Source organism: Macaca nemestrina, chromosome 15, assembly GCF_043159975.1.
Source record: "Macaca nemestrina isolate mMacNem1 chromosome 15, mMacNem.hap1, whole genome shotgun sequence".
In the NCBI taxonomy this organism is placed as follows: Eukaryota; Metazoa; Chordata; class Mammalia; order Primates; family Cercopithecidae; genus Macaca; species Macaca nemestrina.
In genome coordinates this window covers 66,486,027-66,496,194 of record NC_092139.1, presented here as the reverse complement: position 1 = coordinate 66,496,194, position 10,168 = coordinate 66,486,027, and the positions used below count along the sequence as shown (strand labels likewise).

The 10,168-nt window shown below is 42.9% G+C and overlaps 1 pseudogene; it reads left to right on the top strand.

Annotated features, from left to right (window-relative positions):
* Positions 1-602: 602 nt before the first annotated feature.
* On the top strand, positions 603-1,617 carry LOC139358380 (uncharacterized; annotated as a pseudogene).
* The last annotated feature ends 8,551 nt before the right edge of the window (positions 1,618-10,168 follow it).

The following is a 10,168-nucleotide window of genomic DNA, read 5'->3' as shown; positions in this document are numbered from 1 at the left end:
TGATGAATATTTGAACTTCAGCTCCAGAGCAGTTCATTGGCCTCCCTTCCAGGAACAGAAGTCAAAACACATCAGGATTCTTGAAGGCCCTGAAAGGTAAATGAGAATCCTAGTGTAAGGCAAAACATTCCCACGAAAGAAGGGCTCCGTGTGTAGAGACTTAGAAAGGATTCCCAACTTCAGTCCCTTCAGAACCAGAAGCAAAGGTGGGGGACAGCCCATTTAAGTGGCCCTAGAGATTTGTCAGGAACTAGAGCCTTCCGGAGAAGTCCAGTTTTCCTATACAGGGAGAGGACTGGGAGTTCTCTGGTCACAAGCATTGTGCCTTTGTTTTCAGGAAGACTTTTGGAGTCCCCCAGCATTGGAGGAACATTGCCTTACTGCGGACTCAAGCACAGTCTCTTACCTGGTAAGAAAAATGGAGCTGCATGCAGCTGCTGAAAACTTTAACCGGAAACCCAAAGATGTCGGCACAAAGAAAGGAGGGCTGAAGAAAAGTGACCAAGAAAACATATTTAGCTCTTAATCTGACCCATTTCTTCGGGGACAGGCCTAGTGCCTAGAATGGGGTGATGAATAAGGCCTGAGCTCAGATCGTGAGGATGAGGGAGTCCACCCTGTGGGGATCTGGGATGATGAAAGGGCTCCGCAGATGGGGGACCCCGTGGCCAGAAGTTCTGCTGAGTGGAAAAGGGCTTGGAGTAACTGAGGTCAGCTGGATTCCTTAAACACTGCTCAGAGCCCTTGAAGCCATCTAAGGGCACACTTCTCAGGCCTGCTCCAAGCCACGCTCAACTGGGAATCTTTTAAGGACAGCTGCTCTGTTAGGCTTGCCTGAGATGGTGTAGTTTTCCCCCGCCGCGGTAGTGGCACAGACAGTAAGTGTTCAGGAGCCGGGCCTCACAATGCCATGGACTAGGGCAAAGGAGGACCCCGTCCTCTCCCAGCCCTAGGCTAAAACACGGGAGGACCCGACAGGTGGCTCCATGGACCCCTGCAATGCCAAGAGCTAGGTTATGCTGCTGAAGGACCTCTCCGCCCTGGACTAAGGCACCGGAGGATCCCCGCCCTGCCCCGCCCCGCGGTGTCCTGGACTGTGCCACTGCAGAACCCCCGCCCCTCCACACTCTGGACTCTGGCTCTGGAGGACTCCGGCCCTGGCTCGCCCTGAACTACTCCTGCCCCTCAGCGCGCTGGACTGTGTTTCCAGAGGACCTGGTCCTGCGGCAACTTGGGCTACCTCGTGGACTCCAGGAACCCAGTCCTACCGGGCCCTAGACCAAGACCCAGGAGGACCCTACACCACCTGTACTAGGGCACCAGAGGACCCATACCTTGCCTTGCCCTGGACTACAGCTCGGAAGGACCCCCGATTCGCTGAGCACTGGACTCCAGCACAGAGGGACCCCCGCAATGGAGATAAGACCCCCCCTGCCCCAAAGCACCCTGGACTACCGCCCCCCAAGACCCTCGCCTGAACGCGTCCTACACTCTGGCATGGGAAATCCGGCCTCGCAGAGCCCTGGACTCTGGCATTGGTGGATTCTCACTAGGCTACGTCCTGGACTCCTGCACCAGAGGACTCCTGTCCCGCCGCACCCTGGACACCTACACTAGAAAACCCTGTCCCCTCTCCCCCTAGACTATGGCAGGGGAGGACCCTGCAAACCGACTCTGGCACAGTAACACCTCTGACCCGTCATGGGCTGTATTCCAGCACTGGAGGACACCCTGCCAGGGCGCTCTCTGGACTACCCCTGCTCCACTGCGTCCTGCCCTACAGCACAGCAGGGCAGCCGTCCCCCAGCGCACTGGACTGAGGCACAGCAGGACTGGGGCCTCGTGTGTGGCGGACTACGGGACGAGGTGACCCCCGCCCCTCCGTACCTCGGACTATGGCACAGGAGGACCACCACTCGCGCATGCCCCGGACCACCACAGGACAGGTCCCCCAGTCCGCCGTGCCCAGAATACAGCACTGGAGGACCCCAATCCCGTCGCTCCACGGACTCCACCACTGAAGACCCTGGCCCCTCTGCGCCCTGGACAAAGGCACGGGAGGACCCAGCCTCACCGCCCCGTGGGCTATCGCATAGGAAAACCCCCAGCCCCACCGTGCCAGAGACTCTGACAAGAGAGGACTCCTGCCCCCTGCTCCCCCGAACTACAGCAAGGCAGGAACCACACTCCTCGGAGGTCCTCACTGTGGCAACTGTGGACCCCCGCCCTGGTATGCCCTGAACTAAGTCAGGCAATGACCCCGACCCCACCACGCCATGAACTCCAGTATTGGAAGACCATTGCATTACTGTGGACTCAAGCACTGGACTATCTCAGGGCAGGATCCCTGTCCCGCCGTGCCCTACTGTATGGCACGAGAGTACCCAGCCTCACTGCGCTCTGGACACCAGCACCCCAGGACTCCTACACGGAGGACTCCCGCTCCTTCACAGTCCCGTCCTGGACTCCTGCACAAGAGAACCCCGGCCCCGCTGCACCCTGGATATAGCAAGGCAGGAATTCCGCCCTGTGGCGTTCTGCGCTGTGGCACCTGAGGATCCACACTCCAGCGCGCCCTGGACTACTGCGCCGCAGGATTCCTGTTCCCCCGCGCCCTGGACAATGGCACCGGAGGACCCAGCACCCCTGCGTCCTGGACTAAGGCACAGTAGGACTCTGGCCACATTGTGTACTCCTGCACAGGAAGACCCTTGCAGGGCAGTGCATTGGACTGAGCTACTGAAGGAGCCCAACCCCTGCCTCACCCTGGACTAAGGCACTGGAGAACTCTTCCTCCGTAGAGCCCGCGGACTCTTGCAGGAGAGAACCTCCACCAAGCCTGCCCTGGACTGTGGCCCAGTAGGGCCCACACCACCTCATGGACTCCTGTACTGGAGGAAGAGTAGTGATAAATGTCCAGGTTTACAAGTTGAAAAGTAGCAATCAATGTGTTACAATGAATGGATTTGATGTAAAATTACAAATGCTGAAAACATTATGTGTAATTGCCTAGCCAGAACAATTACACAAGACAAAGAAATAAAATAAATCCATATAGGGAAGGAAGAGGTAAGATTGTTTCTGTTTTCTGAAAATATAATCTTAAGATAGAGAACATCTTAAAGACTCCACCAAAATAAATGGTTAAAGCTGATAAAGAAATTCAATGCAGTTAATAGTTACAAAATCAATATACAAATACCATTTTTGTTTCTATACGCTAATGACAAAGCATTACCTGAAAAATAAATTGATAAGGCAATTTCATTTATAATAGAATCAAAACAGATATATAAATATATAAGACAGGAGTAAATTTAATCAAGAACGTGAAAGATTTGCACACTGAAAACTATAGCACATTGATGACAAAATTAAAATAGCATAAATAAATGGAGAGACATCCTTTATTGATGAATTCAAAAATTACTATTGTAAAAGTGTCAATGCTACCCAAAGCAATCTACAGATTAAATGTAAGCGCTACGAAATTCCAATGTCATTCTTCACAGAAATAGAAAAATTACTCCTGAAATTTGTATGGAACCACAAAAGACCCCAACTAACCAAAGCAATCTTGAACAAAAAGAACAAAGCTGGAGGCATCAGACGACCCAATTACAAACTATATGACCAAGCTGTAGTAATTGAAACAGCATAGCAGTGGCATAAAAAGAGACACACAGAACAGTGAAAAGGGATATAGAACCCATAAATAAATCCGCATGTCTGTGGTCAATCGATTTTTTGATAAAATAACTAAAAAATACACAAAGAAGAAAGAAAATTATTTTCAATAAATGGTATAGAAAAAAACTGAAGAATATTCACTTACAGAAGAACAAAATTTGACTTTTATTTTTCTCTTCATACAAGCATCAAATTAAAAACTTAAATGTAAAATTACTACAAGGAGGTAGAGAAGAAGACTGTCTGACATTTGCCTGAGCTGTGATTTTCTGTAGATTATTCTGAAAGCACAGGCAACAAAAGCAAAAACACACAAATGAGATTGCATAAAACTAAAAAGCTTTTCCACAAGAAAAAAGCAATAATAGAATGAAGAGAACCCACAAATGGGATGACATTTTTAAACCATACATCAGATAAGGGGGCTCATATAATAATATATAAGTAACTCAACCTACTCAAAAATAAGAAGAAAATTATGCCTATTAAAAAAAATAAGCAAAGAACCTGAATAGACATTTCCTAAGGCATACAAAGGCTAACAGGTACATGAAAAAATCATAAACATTCCTAATTATCAGCGAAATGCAAATCAAAGCCACACTGAGATATCACCTCACACATTTTACTAGGGCTATCATAAAAAGAGATGGAAGATAAGTGTTGATGAGGACGTAGAGAAAAAGAAACCCTGTACACTGCTGGTCGGAATGGAAATTAGTTCAACCAACTTGGAAAACAGTATGAAGCTTCCTCAAGAAATTATAAATATATTTACCCTATGATCCATCAATCCCACTTCTGGATATATGTCCAAAGGAATTTCAATCAGGATGTCAAAAAGAGACATCTGCAATTTCATGTTCATTGCAGCATTATTCATAATAGCCATGAATTAGAAACAACCTAAGTGCTTATCAACTGAAGAATGGATAAAAATAGGTGGAAAAATTGGAACCCTTCTACACCACTGGTGAGACTTCAAAATGTAAAACAGTCTGGCAGTTCTTCAAGATGTTACACATAGACTAAGCACATGACGCAGCAATTCCACTCCTGTGTATTTACCAAAAAGAAAACAAAACAAATGCTACACACAGTAGTACACAAATGTTTATAGCAACAAAAAGTAGAAAACAACAGAAATGTTCATCAACTGAGGAGTGGATAAATCAAATGAATCCATAAAATATAATCTTATTAGCAATAAAAGGGAAAAAAGTGTTAATGCATGCTCCAGAATGGATGAACATTAAAACTATGTGAAGTGCAAGAAGTGAGTAAAAAACGACTATGTGTTATGATGATTCCATTTATGTGAAATGTCCAGAATAGGCAAATTCATATTCAGAAAGTAGATGAGTGGTTGCCTAGACTAGGAGGGCTTTAGGAAAGGCTGGAGAAAATGGGGAAAGTTTGCTAATGGGCGCAAGTCTCTTTAAGGCACATTAAAATGTTCTAAAATTATACTATGATGATTATTCCTCCACCCAGTTAATATACTAAAAGAATTTGAAGTTTGTACTTTAAATGAGTGAATTACACAATGTATGAATAATATCTCAATAAAGCTGTGGGAAGTTAAAAGTATATGTAGGATGCATACAAAAATCCTACTTATCTTTATACATGAATGAAATTCTGTCATTTGTAAAAACATGGATGAATTTAGAGGATATTATACTAAGTAAAATAAACCAGACGCAGAAAGACAAATATCTCATAATATCACTTATATGTGAAATCCACAAATGTGCACTCACAGATGTTAGGAGTAGAATGGTGGTTTATCAGAGGCTGAGCAGGGTGGGGGGGAAGTTGGGAGGAGAATGGTGGTTTATCAGAGGCTGAGCGGGGTGGGGGGGAAGTTGGGAGGAGAATGGTGGTTTATCAGAGGCTGAGTGGGGAGGTGGGGGGGGAAGTTGGGAGTAGAATGGTGGTTTATCAGAGGCTGAGCGGGGTGGGGAGGATGTTGGGAGTAGAATGGTGGTTTATCAGAGGCTGAGCAGGGTTGGGGGGGGAAGTTGGGAGTAGAATGGTGGTTTATCAGAGGCTGAGCGGGGGAGGGGGGAAGTTGGGAGGAGAATGGTGGTTTATCAGAGGCTGAGCAGGGTTGGGGGGGAAGTCGGGAGTAGAATGGTGGTTTATCAGAGGCTGAGCCGGGCGGGGAGGGGGGCATGTTGGGAGTAGAATGGTGGTTTATCAGAGGCTGAGCAGGGCGGGGAGGGGGGGAAGTTGGGCGTAGAATGGTGGTTTATCAGAGGCTGAGCGGGGTGGGGAGGATGTTGGGAGTAGAATGGTGGTTTATTAGAGGCTGAGCGGGGTGGGGAGGATGTTGGGAGTAGAATGGTGGTTTATCAGAGGCTGAGCGGGGTGGGGAGGATGTTGGGAGTAGAATGGTGGTTTATCAGAGGCTAAGCAGGGCCGGGGTGCAGGTAAGTTGGGAGTAGAATGGTGGTTTATCAGAGGCTGAGCGGCGTGGGGGAGGATGTTGGGAGTAGAATGGTGGTTTATCAGAGGCTGAGCGGGGTCGGGGGGAAGTTGGGAGTAGAATGGTGGTTTATCAGAGGCTAAGCAGGGCCGGGGTGCAGGTAAGTTGGGAGTAGAATGGTGCTTTATCAGAGGCTGAGCAGGGCGGGGGTGAAGTTAGGATTAGAATGGCGGTTTATCACAGGCTGATCAGGGCGGAGTGGGGGGTGGGAAAAGGGGAACTATTCAATGGGATAATGCTTCAGCAAGGAGAGATACATTCTGGTGATATGGTGCACAGCAAAGTGACAGCAGTTACTCATAATGAAGTGCGTATCTTAAAACTGCTAAAATACTACAACTCAAATGTTTCACCATAATGTAATAAATATGTGAGGTGGAGGATATGTTATTTAACCTAATTTGTCCATTTCACAATATTTACATGTATTGTACCACATTGTATCCATATATATTTATATATCAATAAAAACAAAATTTTCAAAAGCGAGCAAAACAGTTGTGGCAGATCTTCATCTAAAGACATTTCTGAGAAAAATGTATCTGTTTTCTTTCAGAATAAATTTACAGTTAATAGATATTATATTACGTAAAGTAAAGCGGATAATTTTGGCCATCAGCTTATACTGTGGGATAATCTCTTTTTGCTGACCTTGTAAAAGCTGCCGCGGATTAACAACAAGTAGGAAAGATTTTTATCATGATCAGGTAAAGGTTCTGCATGCTTCTATTTTGAATAATATTGTCCCCCTAGAATCGCAAAGTGTGAATGCCTTTTGTTTCAGAGGTCTAGCCCTAAATGGTTTAGTCAATTACATCTTGCATTCTAAAACAAGTCCTGGTGCGTTTGTGATGGTACTACATATAATTGTGTTTTTAATTTAACTTTCATATATGTCTACTTTTCTGTTAAGAGTCTATATTTTACAGAGGCCCTCCATACATATAAGTGCTTTTATGATAGTCTATACACTAAATTTCAAACCTAAGTTAAGGAACAGTTTTGCTTTTATTTTTTATTATTGTTATTACATTTTAAGGCTAGTCAAGTGAAGCAGTGGGAGTGGAGAAGGAACTGCTTTAATTTTTATATGTTGCTGTTACAGGCTGTATGTGACAGGCTATATATTTGTCGGCTGAATTTTAGAAACAAAGTGAAATATTTATTTCGTATTTCATTAGATGTAGAGATGATGATTACTTCAAGGGATTGTCGCTAGACTGAAAGCATCACATCATCAATCACTTGGAAACAATATTTTGCCTATGTGTTCTGTTATGTTGACAAAAACTTTTATTGTGGCAATATACCTCACAATTGAAATATGTGAAAAACATACCAAAAAAAGACAATATTTGTTATTAAGGGATATTTAGGCCTGAGCTGCAGGATGCAAATATTTAAAACATACACTTTTTAAAAATTATATTTAAAATGTAAATTGAAGCAAGGCATTTAGAAAAAGACATAATATCTACTATAAAAGTCCTAGGTTAGAAAAGTTAAAATACTAAATGAGAAAATAATGCTTCTTGGGTAGGTTAAAATCAAATATGAGGCAAAAAATTACTCAGAACTTTTTGTAAGATTAAGAACATGTATACAGTTTCTTTGATATAAAATGAAATAAATGTGTGGATATAACTTTAATAGAATAGGGAAACAAGGGCAAATGAGAGGTGTATGCAGAATAAAGTGAACATATTATTCTAACAATGAGAGGGACAGAATTGAATGATTGCTCTTGGAGACAAGGGATTTTGATGTCTAAGTCAATGACAAAACTTTTGTTTGCAAGTTAAAAAATGTACCTTAAACCTGGTGAAGGAATAAAGGGTGGTGGAGGGGATGATTCTTTGTACACTAAACTGGTTTTAATGACTATTGAATTAATCATAAGTTCAAATGATTTTATGGAGGCCGTTTCTTTTTTATTTGATATTTCTGGACTGCTTTGCTCTTTATATTTGCTCCATTTTTACCTGCTTGAACAATTTTTCCCTGCAAAGTTTAGGAAACACTGTAACCACATGCTCCAGCATGATGTGATCCCTGAAAGCATTTGCAGCTGGGGGAGGAGGCAAAGGGGCTTCTCTTTCAACAAATGCATATTAATCTCGGTGAAAACTCAGAAGTTTAAACAGGGTCCTCCTTGGGTCATGTGGCTACCCCAGGACCAGTCATTGCACCAGACATAGGAGATAGTCTCAAAAGCCAGGCTGGAGTCAGGGTTCTCTGGTGGAGTTTCCACTTTAGAAATGGGTTTTGTCAGGCTTTGTGTTTTCGTGTTACAGACATGATAGCCATATATCTATCTATTCCACTTCCAGTGGAGATGAAAACCTAACGCATATGCCCATTCAATGGATTTTACATGAATCTTCATAGCAGCTTTACTTGCAACAGCCAAAACCTGAAAACAGTCCAAATGTCCATGGACAGGTAAATTTGTGACTGAAAAATGTACTATGGTGTATGTATATAATGAAATAATACTCCCTAGTAAGAACAGAAGAATTGATAGATGTAGCAACATGAATAAATCCCGAAATAGTGATGCTGAGTGATGAAAAAGTATACCCACCCTATGATTTCATGTATTTGGAAATAAAAACTCACAGGGACTACAGGTGGATCAGTGGTTGCCTGTGGATGGGATGGGGATAGGCAAGAGAAAGTGAGTAGAAAAAACACAAGAAAACTTTGGTGGTAAAGGTAATGGATATGCTTTTTATTTGAATATGTTGTTGGCTTTATAGAGCTACAAATACCAAGAATAATCAAAATGTACAATTGAATTATGTGCAGTTTATTGCATGTAAATAAAACTTTTAAAAATTAACTGATACAAATTGGCTTACATGACCAGAAATCTGTTGAAAACTCTCATGTTTTCTTCCCTATTTTATTCTTGTGTGCTCTTACAGACCGTGTGAACACATTTCTCATCTTACTGTTCTTTTATGTCTACATTTCTCCAGGTCAATATAACTATCACCATAATTTCTTGGTTTCTCTTTAGTTCATTAGTAATTATAAGTAATGTATTGAAATGTTAAAGATATGTTCATGCATTCAGAATCCTCTGCTCTCTGATCCACATAATAGTGAATTAAGCTGTCAACAATTACACAGAATATTGCTCCTTTTTTGTTTGTTTGTTTTTTGATGAAGTCTGTCTTGGTTACCCAGGCTGGAATGCAATGGCACATTCTGGGCTCACTGCAAACTCCATCTCCTGGGTTCAAGCAATTTTCCTGCCTCAGCCTCCTGAGCAGCTGAAATTACAGGCATCTGCCATCATCCTCAACTAATTTTTGTGTTTTTATTAGAGACAGTGTTTCACCACATTGGCCAGGCCGGTCTTGAACCTGTGACCTCAGGTGATCTGCCCACCTTGGCCTCCCAAACAGCTGGGATTACAGGCATAAGCCACCATGCCCAGCCAGAATATTGCTACTTTTTCAAATAGCTACAATTAACCCTGATCTGGACACCTTGAGTTGATCATAGCTTTGTAAAAGAGGATAGCATTGTAAAACTATAAAAGTAGACTAATAATAAATAACATAGAATGCTTTCAGTATAAGAAATAACACTATCCTAAGCAAAAATAAATAAATAAATAAAGCTGGAGGAATTATATTATCTGACTTCATATTATACTACAGAATTATAGTAACCAAAAGAATATGGTACTGGCATAAAAACAGACCCATAGATCAATGGAACAGAATAGAGAACCCAGTAACAAATCTACATAGCTATGGTGGACTCATTTTTGACAAAGGTGCCAAGAACATACACTGGTGGTAAATGGTGTTTATAAAACTGGATATCCATATGCAGAGGAATGAAAGCAGACTAGTATCTCTCATAATATATGAAAAAAAAAATCAAAGTTGATTAAAACTCCAACAATAAAACTAGTACAAAAAAAGTTTGAGGAAAATCTCCAGGACATTGGTCTGGGCAAAAATATCTTGA